The sequence below is a fragment of the Lepeophtheirus salmonis genome, chromosome 4 (assembly GCF_016086655.4).
Source record: "Lepeophtheirus salmonis chromosome 4, UVic_Lsal_1.4, whole genome shotgun sequence".
Taxonomy (NCBI): domain Eukaryota; kingdom Metazoa; phylum Arthropoda; class Copepoda; order Siphonostomatoida; family Caligidae; genus Lepeophtheirus; species Lepeophtheirus salmonis.
The window spans coordinates 20,469,592-20,487,217 of NC_052134.2; the positions used below are offsets into that span (position 1 = coordinate 20,469,592).

The 17,626-nt window shown below is 30.6% G+C and overlaps 1 protein-coding gene and 1 long non-coding RNA gene across 3 annotated transcripts in view; one reads left to right on the forward strand and one right to left on the reverse strand.

Annotated features, from left to right (window-relative positions):
• Positions 1–1,095: 1,095 nt before the first annotated feature.
• LOC121116990 (G-protein coupled receptor daf-37) overlaps positions 1,096–17,626 on the forward strand; it is a 45,126-nt gene continuing 28,595 nt past the window's right edge. The window contains exons 1-2 of one of the 2 annotated variants that reach the window (XM_040711308.2): positions 1,096–1,293; positions 3,866–4,027. The gene's annotated coding sequence lies outside the window, so the exon portion shown is untranslated. The remainder of the gene's footprint in view (positions 1,294–3,865; positions 4,028–17,626) is intronic. The other variant, XM_040711309.2, reaches the window with a different exon arrangement.
• On the reverse strand, positions 3,163–5,133 carry LOC139905165 (uncharacterized). The gene is made up of 2 exons (XR_011779700.1): positions 4,573–5,133; positions 3,163–3,494 (listed from the first exon to the last, which is right to left on the reverse strand). It is a non-coding gene; the product is annotated as an uncharacterized lncRNA (long non-coding RNA).

Consider the following 17,626-nt stretch of genomic DNA (forward strand, 5'->3'; position numbering starts at 1 on the left):
TGATGGATCATCAAAACTCATGTTTTAGTATTAAAGAGATTTCCAATCATGAGTAGGTAAAACAGTGGTTTTAAGGATTGTTTCCACATCTATCATACGTGTACACACACGTAGACAATGTATATTATCTCATAATGGATCAAAAGAGAATTAATTCCTAATAACTTATTGTATTATAATTTTCAAAAGGCATTCTTTTTAAAAGTGAAGAGATTATGTGATTTAAGTTGTTTGCTGATTGTATGAGTGAAAACGTTGTTTAATGAAATTATACAAGGGGTTAAAGTAAAATAATCGCCTGCATGCTCCTGCTATTTTGTTATGATGCAGCTGTCTCGTGATATATATATATATCTTTTTGGTGGCAAAAATGTCGTTGTATCAACAATGTTTTGTAAAGTATTGGCATCATGGCAACAACTTCTCTAGATATAAAGACAATTGTATTTACAGAAGAGGAACGATAGTGTGTAGTGAAGATGTTTTAGTTCATAATTATATGGAGATTGTAAATCAGAGGTTATCAAATGTGAACGGGGTCTTCATCCGGACCGTATAAAAGATTTGTAAGGCTCCTCTGAAGACTGATGATCCCAGATTCATCATCCAATCAATAGACAATTTATTTCACAAAACTTTGCATATTATAATCCTCGAAACTTAACCATTTCTCCTTTCAAACTAATAAGGTCCTGTGATTGATAATGTGTCTTCTTTTTTTTGTCGGAGGGAAAATGCATTGATAAATTTAATTTGCAAAGCCGGAAATTAATAGTTTGACATTTTCAAACAAGAAACATTTTCTATTTCCGAACTGTATACATTTTAAAAGGATAAAGTGATCCAAAAATTAAGTAATCCATGACAAATCTACAGTCATATTCGTCACAGGACACAAAAACATTGAAATAAGATTTTATTACAAAGTGAACACTGCTTTAATAGGGACATTATATTGATATAGGAACTAGAAGTGTATTTAGACATAATAATAAGCGAATTATTTTCCTCTATATTAAAATGGAATAAATATATTTTCTCCGCTTTCTACTGCTCCGCTTTGATACTTATTCTTTCCTCCCATCGTCTCTCTTCTTCAATCTAAAAATGGAGTAAAACATTTCAGGTAATCATTGACTTTTCTCAGTAGAAGACGACATATTCAACCTCACATAGTCATGGAAAAAGGACGTTAAAACCTAAGAAAGGAAAATAACCAAAGTGACTAGATGTACGAACAAGTAAAGCCCGGAATTTAGAATTACAGATATATTTTGTTGAAACCTAAAAAGGGTAAGTATAACTTAATTTTTTTTTTTGACCGTTTAGAGTAATGTAAAGAGTTTATTATTGTACATTTAAGAAGAAACATTTCAAATTTTGTACACAACATAAACAAAAATCAAGAAAATGAGTACTTTCTAATTTATTTCCCTTAATCTAGAATTAAAACAGTACTAGTTTATATGCAAATTTCTGGAATAAATCCACATAACCAAGAATGTCATCTATAGAATCTTTATTTATTTTATAATATAATATTCTGCTGCGATATGTTTGTGTGTGTGTGTTTTTTTTTTTTTTTTAATATAACCTTTTATACTATTCTTTAAAAGTAAGAAGGATTTTTTGCTACATTTTAGTCCAATTTGCAGTATCTGCAAGAAAATTAATCAGATAATTTAGTCATAAATATGAGAAGTACAATCATTTTTGATAAAAATCCTTTTTCCTTGATATTATGTTGACGGACCTCAATACCAAATTTTTATTTTATATAATGACATTATCAGATATAGAAGCTTAAAATATTTAAGCTTTTTATCAAACATCTATCTTTTTTTTATTGAATATTTTATACCTTTATACAAAAAAAAAAGAAAATAATTTTTATTTTTATATAGAATAATTAATTAATCAAGCCAGTCTTTCAAAAGGTATGCGACCACAGAGTTATTTACTTTACTTCCCCTATAGACAATGAATATCTGTTTAAATTTACATTAATATAAATATATTTGTTTCTGATCACACAAAATATCCTTTATTAAGGATTTTTGCTAATTGGTCGCTTGTGAAAGTATTTGAAATGTCAAAACACATTTCATACAAGTAATATTATGAATAAGATATTTTTAGTCAAAATTATAAGTAAATAATGAAACGAATTTTATAAATCGACATGAAATAGTGGACTAATTGAGACCTCTTTGAAGAGGGTTATCACATGCCGTCAGCATTGTTGATATCGACCATCTGGGTAGCATACACAATTGAATTTTATATAAAAAACGTTTAGCTTAAGCAAAATCATGGTGAAACACTACTGGATATTTACATGCCAAAAATTTAACGTTTTGCTTTAATGTAAATCAAACCCTTATACATATGTACTAAAAATATGTTGTTACATCATTAAATATTCTTACTTACATACTATAGACCAGTATTTCCCAACGTGAGGTCTAACTGCATTTCTCATGCAGTTTGCAATTAAAAATTAAAATAATAAGTTTTCATAAAAAATGTTAAACTCTGAATTTATAATGATATCCCTTAGAATAAAGGACATCTCAATTTTTGATGTGATTATCTAACGGAGAGTGGCAAAAAAAGATCCAAATAACAGGTAAAGACAACAAATGTACTTTTTGCATTTGTGAGGAATATATCGTTTTGTTTTCTTTTTTGCATTGTCACGGGAAATATAGTTGTCATTGCCATTTCCACCTAAGGAAAATATCGTTATCGTCTTGTCTAAAAAGAATTTAAATTTTAAAATATTTAAAAAAAAGAAAACAATTGTCTTTTCTAATATAAGGTTATTAGTTCAAATTTAGGCTTTTTCAAAAAAATTGAACACTTGAATTTGAAAAATAATGTTTATGTCTCTTCCAAATAAAAAACTTTGGAATTTTTGCAAAAGTAGTATATTGCGTACTCACGTCGTCACTGCTCTAAAATTTACCCTGCTAAACAAAAACAGTCCGGAGCCACTGATTGTTAGTAACTAGAACTAGATTTCGTTTAAATATCAATATTTTTCTTGTGTATCAAATTATATTCAATACAAGTGCTTAGACTTTTTTTATTCTAAAAACCAGTGAATGGAGTTTAATCAAGATTCTATAGAATATTTGTTTAAAAATTATCACACTAAGATGGTGTTTTTGATGGTTTATTGATGTAATGTTAGTGAAACTCCTTTACATAACACATAAAAATATAGACAAAGATTCATTTAACATTTTTATTTATAAATATTCAATATTTGCCTAAAAGATATACTCATTCAAAGACTCAAAATAATATTATAAATGTCTTAATATATTTTTTCCATTGATGGCCTTTTTCCATTGGGATTCATGATGAAACGTAATCCTCCTTTATAAAATATCCACTTTAAATATTTGTATCAACATAGTAACATACTAGGTAGATAAATACATACATTAGGGCGAAGCTTATTTCCCAACTTTGTACTCTGCATTGACCTAATAAACATATCCTAGTCAATTTAATTGTCTTCAGTATAAGTGTATATTTTAAACTAAGTTACAATGGTTAAAAAGTTTGTTTTTTTGTTTTGTTTTTTCAAGAAACATCCAATAATAACCAATAAATAAAAGGAAGTTTCAAAAAATTTAAAAAAGTACTTCATAAGCTGTATCTAATGATTATTTTCAAACATGCTGTAAATTTAAGCTCTATTTGTTTTAACAATATATATTCTTGTATTTTAATTTAATACAGCAATATTTTTAGAAATTGTATCTTAATTTGAAATATATATTTTGACAAAAAAAAATCTGTGTAAATTCAAAAGCCCAAAAAGGTTATTTTATAGTTTTTGTCTCTTTTTCAGAATTTCATCATTTCCTTGCTCAATTGAAATTGTTTTCATATATCCAAGGCTGGACAACCATTAAAGTTAGCCAATAGCCAACAGGACTATTCCTTTTTTTTACTGGCCTAGAAAACCATATGTATTGGATACTTCTTAGACGAGTACAGGATTAGTATAGAGGTATTTTTCTTTTAAAATATGTTAATTTTTGGAAGTACAAAAATAAAATCGTTTATTGCCTGTGAAACACGATCTATACTAAATAAAATCTACAACAAACCCCGAAATTGCCTGTGTATATACACCATTTAAGTTACAGCATTATGTAACCAAGCAGGCCAGATACACTACACCCCGCACTACCCCCAAGATGTTTTGTACTATCTACGAGTTATCCTGGCTTTCGAACCATGCTTATATCAATTCAGTTTAAGAGATTTAGAGCATTAGGTCCATAAGCAGTACTGATAAAAGGTTAAGCATGATCCATCTAATTATAAAAATATTCAAAGCCTCACTCTAAAATACATCAACACAGGGTTAATCTTATTTATAGGTATAAATATTATTTCTTTCAATTTTACATAGTAAAAAATAAGAAATGTTTTTTGAGACATTTATTTAACAAAGTCATCTAAAAATAGTGATGGCCTCAACTTTTATTTAATAACTGAGTCCTCAGTTTCAATAATTACTTCACTATGGGGCCTTAATCCCTTGCGAACCTTGAGTTTGTAGTTAGACTCGAACTTAGTTCAATCCTATTGATGAAAGCCTCTAGAGACCGGATACTCCTATGAGGAGTAGCACACTCCCTCTACTCCACTCCAGACGCGCTTAAATAGAGTAGTCCAAGGAGTTCGTGTCTAGAGAGGAGGGTGGACAAATGTTGAGGTCCCGAAAAATCAGAAAGTTTTCTCTCAGGAAGGTCTGGGTCTTAGCGGCAAGATGACACTCAGCTCAGCTTTGAGTGAAAATAAAGTTGTCCTCTAACTTTTTTTATGACCCAAGATAGCACTTTCTTATCCAGAAGTTCGATGTATGCATCTGCATTAAGGCGCTCCTTCATTTCTTCAAAAATCCAAGGGCAGACTCCATAAAAAACTTTGCCAAAAGTTTAGTTGGAAACCATCTCAACTTGCTCTGTTCAGATATAAGATGTATTTTTGTCCTCCTCCGTTATTATGCACGAATGTCATTCCAGATTGAAGATAATGAAATGTGTAGCACTAGGTCAACCCTGTAGGTATATGTAAGAAATCAACTCATATTTTAAGATTTCAATTTGTTACTAGCGTAATGCAACATAAAATAAGCCAAAAACATTGCATTTTCCTGAAATCTAATTTCAAACCATAAAATGATTGTCAAGATATTATCAAGGAAGAAATAAAATCCTTACTCTGTATATATTTACATCAAAAGGTGGAAGGTATATATAAATGCCTAAGAAACCTATATATACTGGAGAGGTTTGGGGATATTGATATTGTACATACATACTATTAAATTAATTGCAACATAATCTGAATGATGTAAGCAGTCATTCAAAAAATAAAACTCATGTTAAAAGATTACACTATTATCTAATGAGTTTTTCTTCAATGAGTTATCTTCCATATTTTACTTATATAATATTAATCAATATTGGAATTATTTTGTCCTTGATGGACTTTTACTTGGGAAATAAAGTAAAAAGTATTCTTCACTTTTTTTTAAGGTTTTGTGATTTTTTTTTTTTTATAGTTTATATAACATAAAAGAATTAGGAGAAATATTTTATAAATAATATTTCTCATCATGAAAGTTATGTGTATCAAAAGTATGGAGGGTCAATCACAAACCACGCGAGGAAGGGTAAGGCCTAAAATCATATATACTTTAGCGGTTGAAATAAAAAGTAAACAAAAACTATGACTATAAATTGTGCATAGGATGCATGAAACTTCGTTCAAAAAATATAGAATATGAATACCCTTGGTAGATGGTTAGTTTTATATATATTTGTTTTAAAATAATTTTTAAGAGGATAATTATGATTCAAATACTATGAATTATTGTTTTAGCTAATAGTTTACGTATATAGTTAAATCTAAAGAAAAATACATTACCTTATCGGAAACGTTTACTTCTATTAAACTATATTTGATAAATATTAGTCAAAAGACGAGATAACAATGAACTGTACAAAAGAAGTTCAAAGCTCGTATACAAATTTTTAGACAAATTAGGATTAGAGATAAGAAAAACATTCTTGATTGATATACATGATTCCTCTTTCCATTATAGTCTCTTTACTCCTATCTACTGACAGAGATCACTATACAAATTATAGTGCTCCATACTCACTAAGGCGGATTATTACATCTATATTTAGTGTACACATCTAATGGTGTATATATATAAATGATTAAAGGAAGTTTTTCGTGAGAATAACTCTTCTCCTGATATCATTTTGTCGCTGTTTTGCAGACTTGTGATAACTCGATTTTGACGATTCTTTTAATGATTGAATTAGTATGCAATATATGATATCTATAATATGCGACAAAATTACGTTTAAATTCACTATAATAAAAAAATGATAACCAATTGTCGATTAGTGATACTTCAATTTGGAACAAATACCGTTTAATTGACTTGTAATGACTCAGTTATATTTAGCAAACATATATTGCAACGAATGTATGCTTCACATTAGTGACCCAAAATTTGGAATTAAAGTGAATATATGTAGTTCAAAGTTATCAGTAAATCCAAAAATCCTAATTCTTATTTTCTCTTTATTGAGAAGTGACGGAAACGAGTTATCATAAGTACACAACACAGGGACGATTTCTATATGCACTTAGAGGAGTGTAGGGATAAATAGTATGTAAAAACACTAATATCTACAGTTTTAGAGATTATTTAATAAAACAAGTGCTACAATTTTATAGTTGCAATGTAAAGAGTTTTTTTTTTTTTATGTATATTCAAATTTTGTTCTATTCATTACTATATTCTTGTAAAAGGGAACATCTAAGCATTAAAATGCCTGTGCTCATGAATGACGGAGTGTAACTCTAAGGTTTATGGATCGATCTTTTTTTTTCTTTTTTTTTTTAAAGAAGAGTGACTTTAAAAAACAGGGGTCATTTTTGTTATGTATTAAGGTAGAACGTAAAAAAGCTTGTTGCCAATTTTGTAATGAATAGGCAGTTGTGAAGGAGTATGTAGAAATAGGGTTTATTCTCGAGATACGAACAATTATCTACTAAAAGATAATAAAATTACTTACGAATAAAAAGGGGGAAAAACTAAATACATTAATAAAACAAGAAAAATCTAAAACTGGGATAATCATCCCATCCACCTCATCATGGTAACAAAAAAATACATGACAATTTTATAAATCAAAAGAAATATCAAATGGGAAAACGTCATTTCATAATTATTTTTTTAATAAAACTATATCTTTAAAAAAAATCGTAAAAGAGAGCCCTGTATTTTCTTTTCTTTCTTTTTTAGGGGGGTAACAAAAAAACACGTGAGTAAAGAAAAGAACCACGTGAGTGAGTCAACATGGGGGATGGGGAGGGGCGAGTTAAAGGTATGTGAAAAAATAACGACATGGCATGAATGACCATCTTTTAAAAAAAAAAATTTAATTTCAAGTCTTTCTAGTATTAAATTACAGACTTCATTGATCCAATTTTATAAACATCCATGACTGTAAACAGGTACATTTTAAGATTTATTTACAATTAAGGTAGACATATTATCTCAAGAATATGAGCATACCAATTAGAAAATATAATATGTAGATATGCTTTAATATGCAAGAACTAGAGAATGAATAATATATTAGAACTTTAAAAGATTTGCCTTATAAAAAAGTTGATTTTTATTGATTTATACAGTTTCACTTTTAACTTTCTTATGGAATAATCAACAAATGAACAATATTAAAGATTACGTGAAAAATCCTGAAATTATTTATAAATAAGTAGATTAATTGACTTTATTTGCAATAAATACTAATTAAATTTATTGGATAAAAAATTGGGGTCAACTTTACTGCCTCTATAGTATTTTTATTGCTTATTATAATAAGTCAAAGAATAGGGTTAATTATATTTAATTTGGGAACATTTTTACGCAAAATTACATTGTTGTTGGGTGCAAATACTGTTGCTTGGTGTTGTCGAGGTTTCAAATCATGTTTTTGTACGTTCCTATTGTTTAACTAATCCAAAGATAAATATAAAAAAGGGAGTCGAATAGGAGTTCGAGATGTTTTATTCTTTATATATTAATACAGTGTGCAAGGGAAAATCGTGGACTTTTTGATAACAAAGCAAATACGGTAAACTTTTGCTAGAATGAAAATGAGTAAAACAGTGAGTCTTTATCACCAACTTCTTTTTCGATATATCTTTCTATTTTTCAAAATGATATCTTTTAGCCACTACTATGTGCTCCAACCTGTACCTATAGGTCGCGTCAGACATGGCTTCCCACTGCTAGTAGACAGAGGCCTTGAAGTCATCCAAATTTTGATGAGGAGTAAATCAGGAGTTTTTGTTGACTACAACTTGAATTGCATGGTCGAGGGGGGCCGCAGGAATTGCAAAATGGTATCACAACACATTGTGCTTTAACCAAGTAAACTATTTCTGGCATACCTTTACCCTTGTAGGCCTTAGTTCCCGTTTAAAGCAGTTGCCGATGTCTTTGTACATGAGGGGTTCCCCAAAATCCTATACATACCTCCACATAGTCCAATCACTGACATTCAGAGATTTGGTATGCAGCCTCGTCGACTAGGGCAGACTTCTAGTGATCGCGGTGTCAAAGTCCATCATGATCCCGATTGTCTGTCTCTACCGCTACCGGAGGACCTCTTAAGGCTCTGACCTGAAGCCACAATACTTTTAATCTTGTAAAAAAGCCTCCGAGAGCACTCTATGAGCTTCATGATTTCATAGACACTCACAATCAGACACCCTTTTCATTTTCGCCTCCTAGCTAACAACTGTTCATTTTTTTTTTTTTTTTTATTCAACAAAATGTACCTACTTTTAATAATACAACCTAGTATTTTAAAATATTTTTATACTAAAGTACTCTAGATTGATTTAAAGTCCATTCCACGATTTTACTTTTGCACACTGTTGTGTTGTAAAAAAAAAAAATAACCTGTCAGTACGTAAAAAGTATAAAAAAACCGCAAATTAACCTTGTTAGCCTGACAATTTGATTAATGCTTTTGAGAAGAGCAGCTTAGCAGTCATATGTCCTGAAATAATTACACTTAGAACTCCCACAAAAATCATGAAAAATTCATGAGCACATGCACGATAAACTTGAATCCACCTCTTCAAGAATTAAAAAATAATGATAACAGTTTTGAAAAATAGAAGAAACACTATTTTGTGACGACTAAAAAAAGCATCACACTCATTTAACAACTTTATTTATAAAAAATGTCTTGTTAGTATTGTGTAATTCTTTATTTAGAACTGAAGACTGCTGTTCCGTACAGTTCAGTCTAGGTCCAGCTTAGCCCTGTATATTAGTCCCCCATACCCCCCGCCCAAAAAAGTTATACAGTTTGTTTCTGGATGACGTCACTCATTTTTTTATTTTTTTTAATCTCTTCTAATATCGACAGTCTGAAGGACTAACAGTCTTAAAGAACGTTCCCAAAGACTGATAGGGTCTGTTCTAAGACTAGACTGGACCTAATTAATAAGAACTAACACAACACTAGTCTAGTAAACAATGTTTAATAATATTTTTTAAAGTTTTGTAATTAAATCTAAAGTTAATAAAATTTAATATTATTTTCTTCAACTATTAATGTAGATAATGAACTCACAGGTATAAAGTATAATGGTGAGAAAGTATTCAAAAGGTTCATTGATGCTAATATTATATATAATATACTTAGGGCAAAAAAAGTTTAATATTGCGTAGATATCCATAGGTAAACCATAGGATTTAAAGACAAGTCACTGAGGGTTAAGAAGTAAAAGTATTTTTATTAACATCATTTGAAATTAAAAACAATTCAATTTTGGCTTCTAATGCATTCAATACATAGCTGCATTGGTTTAAAGCCTGCTTACACTTCTGGATTTATCATTTCGTGAAAAATAATCCCAAAAATTTACTTTTATAATTTTTGTTTGAATTCATTTGATTGATTAGTAATAGAATTACGTAATGAAATTATTGTAATAATGTATATATTTAGCGTTAAAATATTTTCCCTCTACTCTTTTCAAAATAAGTGAAGATTCTGCAAAGTGAAGACTACTCCAAATAATCCCATCAAAAATAATGATATATCACCTTTATATATTAAAAGGGAGGGGAAAATTAATCCTAATATATTATTTTATTGGGAGTTGATCAATCTTATTTGATTTATTTATATTATGTTAGTGTTGGGGTTGGATCTGGAAATACTGGACCTATCTGATATCTTTTTCCTTCATGTTGAACATAACTGAGTTGCTTCTTTGAAAAATTTATGTTGGGATTAATCCATTAAAAAACTCCGTTTAGACCTACATACTTTATATACAGATGAATCCTTGTTGACATCATTTGTGTTTGCAAATTGTGACCATTATCACAATGACGCCATATGAAGTACGCGAAGTACTCCACCACACATTATTTTTTATTTACTAAAATGTTTTATAGCAAATATAAGTACGTTTGAGTCTATATACTTTAAATATAGATTTAATTTATAGCTAAAAGTAGTTTATACATTGCACAATTATTAACTATAGATAGTAAATAATTGTACTATGTATACCGAGCATATTTGGAATATAAGATATTTAACTACATGATCAAGAAATGAAATGAATCTATCTACCGGGCCGTGCAAAATTATTTACCGATGATGTAAATATACTTTTTAAGAGGTTTTGTGGCAACCAATCTGATTGTTTCGTATTTTTACTGTTAAAATAAACAAAAATCCTTCCTGTGAGAGCGTAACAACTTCCACACGTGAGACCATGTCCAATCAGGAAACAAAAAGGATCGAAATTGCAGCCCTCCTCCGAGCGGGAGTGCCTCATAACAACATTAAGGAACAGATTGGTGCCTCGTTGAAGACAATTTACAACGTTTCCAAGCGCTTGGAGGCTGGGGGTGATCTCAAGCATTCTCCTGGGGCTGGCATAAAGCCCACTGTCTCTACAAGGAAAGTAAAGGCAGTGTTCAAAAGGACTCCCAACAGGTCCATTGACGACATGGTCAGAAAGATGGGAACGTCGAGATCAACTCTTTCAAGGGCATTGACAAGGGCTGGAGGAAAGTCCCTGAGGCGTACTGAACGCCCTCTGCTAACTGAACGTCAGCGAGAAGTCAGACTTGAGCGTGCCAAGAAAATCTTGAATGATATCAAGAGCTCATCTGGACGCATCATAATTTTTTCAGATGAGAAAACTTTTACGGTCGATCCTGTTTTCAACAGGCAAAATGACGGTGTTGTGAGCTTTGAGGATTTGCAATATAAGCACCACTATGTGGCAACAACAAAGCACCCTGCTCCGGTGATGATGTTGGGTCTCGTGTCCTCCAACGGGAAGACCATGAAGCCGGTATGGTTCCCCACTGGCTACATATTAACAGCGGAGGATTATGTGAAGATTCTGGCGTCCAAGGTCCTTCTGTGGATCAAATCCATAGTCGGCAACTCTCCTTGGGTTTTTCAACAAGATGAAGCAAGGACTACTGGCCCCCTCAGAGCCCAGATCTGAACCCACTAGACTTCTCTATCTAGGCGCACGTGGAGACCATGACCTACAAAAAACGACACAAGAACATAAATGCCTTAAAGGCTGCTGTCAACAAGGACTGAGCCTCCATGGACGCCGATTACATCCAGCAAGTCTGTGGCAGTTTCAGACGTCACCTGACCAGTTTCATTGAGTCAAATGGTGGCTACATTGATTAAATTTGATCACAAACTATTTTATTATTCTAAAAATGTATGAATAAATTGTTTCTCAATTCATTCAAAATGCCATTATGGTCCGCGATATGTTCTGAACAAAAATCGGTAAATAATTCTGCACGGCCCGATATTGCCAATACATTCATAAGTTTCGGAAAAATAATTTATGTACTTGTAACCAAGGAACGACAATAAACACAACACCTGACTGTAATGTTACACTTTTGGCTGATGACATTGACTATTCACAAGTCTAACACGGCTAGTGGCTATGCTCTACCCAACATAAAAATTTAGATTTTAGAAGTGTTTTGGCATTGTGATTGTATTGACTTTAAAGCACGTTAGAAATTTGTGAATTAAACTTATAAATTGGTTAACTGAATAAGTTGTATAAATTAATACTAATAGAAAATAACTATACCAGTACTCAATATAAGCCTTCGATTATAAATCAGTTTGGTTCACATTTATTATGTATAGTTATTTATGATTGCTGGCATTTAAAAAAAATCAAAAAATTAGAATTTTTCAAAAATAAATTGATTTTTTTTTTAAATTCCAGCAATCATAAATAAATATATATAATCCTAGGGACGCCACTTGAATGGTGTCCCTACTTGGGAAGAATTGTCTAACTTCTTTTTTTCTATTTCTTTTCTGAGGAATGTTTGTGAGATACGATAAAGATAACAACAGCTATTCACTAAAAATTAATTTTTTGGAAAAAAAATTTCAAAAATCTTTAAGTATTACTCACAGATTTTTTTATAAATATATATTAATATAATTAAAATAATAATATTACCTCTTTTGAATTTTTTTAATATGACGGTTGCACTAGTTGTTACATTTTTATTATTTAGATCAAGTAGTCACGCAGTTCTAAGATATTTAGCTACACCCTAAAGTCATATACCAACAAGCAAAAACTTTTTTATAGATATTTAATTGAAAATATCTAATTAATATTGACTCTTATAAAAAGTTTCTCCTTATAATATCCCTATGAAGAATCTTACTTCTTTTTTTGCAGATAAACAACTATTGTTACAACATCTTTGTTCTTTTTTTTTAAATATACTTGGAGTTATTGTTATTTTATAATAAATATAATAATACATTATTATTTCCTTATTTTTCTGGATAAAGATGATAAGTGAAGCCATTTTTATAAATTGCCCATAATAAAATGTCTTATTTTTTTTGGTTTACTTACATTATTGAGAAAATATAATACAATTTTATTTTACTATACTTACTAGGGCCTCTCATTAGTCACTAGTCATTAGTTATTTTTGAGCAGGATCACAAGATTTTTTTTTTAATTTTTGGCTCACAGTAAGTAACGAGATCCCGTTAGTAAGTCAACTAAACCAGTTTTTGAGTCCAGTATCGAAAAAAACCAATCGTTACTAATTAAAGGGTGCACAAACTATCTATGCCGCCACTCTGGCACGCTCTCTTAGTCAAACATGGGTGCTTAAACATCTGATTTTTTTTTGTTAGATAGCTTGCTCAAACTTGCAACAGATGTAAAAAAAGAATCAATTGACGAATTCCCAAATATTTTGAAAAGGCACTGAGCTTCTAAATGGGATTTTGGGTTCCAGCCCATGTCATGGTGGTCGGGAGGAGGGTTGCTACGAATGCCACGTCATGCCTCCTAATGTGTTCCCTCAAATTCAAAATTGACGGCTACTTAGACGTCCTAGAGACCTAGGATAAGTCTTGAATTGGCATTGTTGCCAATTGGAGGCTTTACATGTGGCAGCAGGACTGCAACACCTCGAAAAAAAAAGTATCATGGCTCCAAGACAATTTTGACGACGTTATCTAATCGGACTTTTGGCCTCAAAACTTGTCGGATCTAAATCTGACGATTTTATTTTGTGTGGAGTGCGATCGTTCAACAAACCAATCAAGTTCCCTGCAACACCAAAGACACACTTATCAGTCAGATCAAGAAGGAATTCAAGGATTTTCCAATGGACCAAGTGGCGAAGACCTGTTTATATTCTTAGCCTCATATAGAGATACAAATATTACCGCCTCTTAACTGAATATTTTCTGCCACTCTGTAATTTTTGTATACCTTACAATAGGACATCCTTGAAATATCTTCTGTGGATCCACAGCTCATCTCTTTGGCACTCTTTGGCAAGAATCTCAATTTAAGGGATTTTATGAGACGTAACGAATTTCTACTTCATATACATTTTCGATTTAAGGGGATTTTATTTTATTTATTATAAATATCTCTATGATTTAAAATATAAGATTATGGACTAACCTAGCGTTTATTGTTGTTTAAAATCAAAAACAACACTTTAGCATATTTGGAGCTGCCCCGTCTTCATTAGTACATTCTACAACTTGGGTAACTGATAAGGCTGAATTGTTTTTTATTATAGATTGATTCTTTTGTTAAGATTTAGTTTATTGGGAGATGATTTCACAGTAGTATTTGCAACTTTAGATGCTAAGTTGAGCGAGATAAAAAAAAAATATTTGGTTAATCAGCATTGTGACTTTTAGGCATTAAAGTGAAAAATACTAGATTTATTTTTATCTTTTGGATACTATTTTTTATTCTTCCAATTTAAGGTACTTCTTTACCCCGACTGAAAAATTTCTGAACTCCAGATTCGACTGTATTAAGTTTGAAACCAAATTACTGTTAATTTTAATTAACTATTTCATCTGAGGAATTAAATACGTTGCACGACCTTTTTTTCCAAGAAAAAAAAATAAACTCATCTCAAAATAGAATTATTGCATTTTCTATTCATGGCAACTATTAATTTTGCATTTAGTAAATGTATATCTATGCATATACTTACCAGTATAACTACATATATTAGATCCATTTTTCATTGAGAGTAAAGACATATTTTCTATGAGCACACTGATGTATTGTTATTTGAATATTAATTTTTACCTTGAAAATTAATTACAAACTACAATACATATATAACTATTTGTATTTTTATGGAACCAATATTTTCGAACTGGTTCCGTTACATATCAAAAATCACTTCTAGGGGTGTCTTCTTATACTTCACTCTGATTTGAGTTCTTCAATTTATTACTCAAGACCAACTTGAATTCTCGGAAAATAAAAGGTACTTTAAAAAATACAATAAATCTCTCGTGTCAAAGTTGAGTTGCGAATCTTTGATTGTGAGATCAAGTCGAATTGTATGATTTTAAAATATAACTTCAATTCCAAGAAGATTAATTAGTCCTGAGTAAAGATAGCTGGTGTCTGGGAGCTGGATCAAAAGGACCTGGGTATGGTATAAGTACACTTGTATTATTCAAAAAGTTCCATACCGGCTAAGATACTCAAACATTTATGGATCATAAAAAAGATTAAAGGAATATTCTGGATCTTGCACTTGCTTCCTGTACCTGTTATAAACAGCGTTAGCTAGCTTACAAACACAAAAATGTACACTGTATGGTAGGTTGTTGACAGTCAATGTGCCTCGTTTGTTTCCTTTAATCAGTGTTATTAATATTGATTGATTGGATACGAATTAATTCTTATTAAGCTGTAAACAATTATTGAATAATAATTCGATAGGTTGAAAAATTTGAAAGCTATGAAACGAGTTTGGGTTGTTTTTTTATTTCTTTTCAGAGGAGAGGTTGTGATTTACAATAAATAAAACGATGTGTCCAATGTTATAATAACAATAACTAATAATTATCTTCTAATTGTAATAACATTGGATTATTCATTGTTTAGGAGTCAGTAATCAGTAAAAATATAACTTTAATCCGAATCTTATTTTATTTAGGTCCAAACAGTGCGTAAAATGCACTTAAAATTTAAGAGGTACCCGTCTAAGTTTGAGTCCCGAAAGTTGTTTTTTTATTATTATTGGCTACAATAAAGAGATTTTGAAGTCTCGTGTATTTTTAATACTTAATGGCGCTAAAAGTAGAAGTTCCGAGACCAACTTAGTAATACTACTGTTTAAAATGCATTAGTACTCTGGTATCGCTATAACATCAGTATACTAAGCAACAATTGTATTTAATACATATACTTCAATAACAAATATAATTAACTTTTCAAAAGAAGATTATTTTACAAATAATTATATTCGTATTTAATTTCCTTTTAATCATTTGGTTCATGAGTACTGGAAATTATTGGTAATCAATATACAATATCGAAAATACTATAAATATTAAGACTTTCGTCATTTTTTGGAAATAAATCAAATACCATTGCAATATGAAGAAGTAGAAAAAACATTTAGTTAAGAGTTGTAAATCATATTAAAAACCGGCGTCTAAAAAAAATTGGCAATCAGCATAGTAATCCTGACAATTTGAAGTTTTTTGGGGAGGAATACGGCTTACTTGCCTTGACATTTTATATGATTCGGAACAAGCTGTTATAAGAGGAAGGAAATAAATACAAACCCCACTCTATTCAGCTATGAAAATAAGTAGAAATTACAAAATTAGAAATTGTCAATCATCAATTATGCGCTGAGTACAATAAGAACTTACACTGATAACGTTCCAACAAAATACCCATGTTCCTTCTTTCCTGAGCACGCACACTCGTGGTTACTTTATAATGATGTGTTCTCTCTTTAATTATACTATCCAACAAGACCACACTTTTTTATGCATTACAATAGCATTTACTCAAATTAGTAGAATTTGATCCTCTGATTCCTAATAGGGTCTTTTTTTTTCTCTCAGAGCCTCGTGGCCTTCAGAAGCAGGCCATACATTTTTTATTATTTTTGGCTATTTTTAAGGTTCAAAGGGAGAAAAATACAAGGTATACTATAACATTTGTTATAACATTAAGCCTCATGTTTCAATCTGAATAAATACATCATTTAAAGCTCCATGGAAGCAAGATGACTAGTTGCACACCTGTAGTGAGGGAGGGATTCCAAAAGACGGACATTCAAGGGAGTTCTCGGAGCAAATCCTTTTTCTTTTTCTCTCACTTCGTTTCTATCTCTTTTCTTCTTCTCTTTCTCTCTTTGTTTCTATCTCTTCTTGGGGCATACCAATATATATGAGCCTCTGAATAAAAAGGACCTATTTTCCCCTTTAAACAAAGATACCTCAAGTTATAAGTATGATACAAACATTTTAAAAATGGTTTTGGAATTTCTTAACATTTGGCTTTAAACTACATTAACATAATTTATCCCTATTCTCAAGACCGAGGGCTTAAACAGCTTTGAACCTTAAAAATAGGCAAAAATATTTTTTTTAAATGTATGACCTTTTTCTGAAGGCCACGAGGCTCAAAGACAAAAAATATGGTCATATTTGGAGTCAGAGGATCAAATTCTATTAAATTGAGGATATACTGTTTTAGTACCAATTTTGCTATTGGATATTATAATTAAAGGATCATAATAACAGCGTAAAAAAAAATATCACAAGCGTTTACGTATTTCTTACGGCAATAACAAAATAAAAAAATGAAAACACAATCTTTTGAAAATTAGTTTCAAAATAACTTATAGATTCATTAATAATCTAAATTTTATACAATTATTCTCTCAGACATTCAGACATCATTTCAAAGTAATTGTCACTACCACTTTTGGTTTGATTTTATTTAAAAAAAAAAAAAAACTGCTGCATTTCTTTAGTATCATTTCGGTCAACTATCAATCCATTGGTCCCAAAATTTGGCGCCTTGTCTATTCCGGCTCTACACCTAAGCAAGTGTCTAGAAGCAAAATCAGACAATGTAATGATTTTAATGACGCCACCATCATAGATATGAGTCATTAAGTAAGTATCCATTAATATCGAAT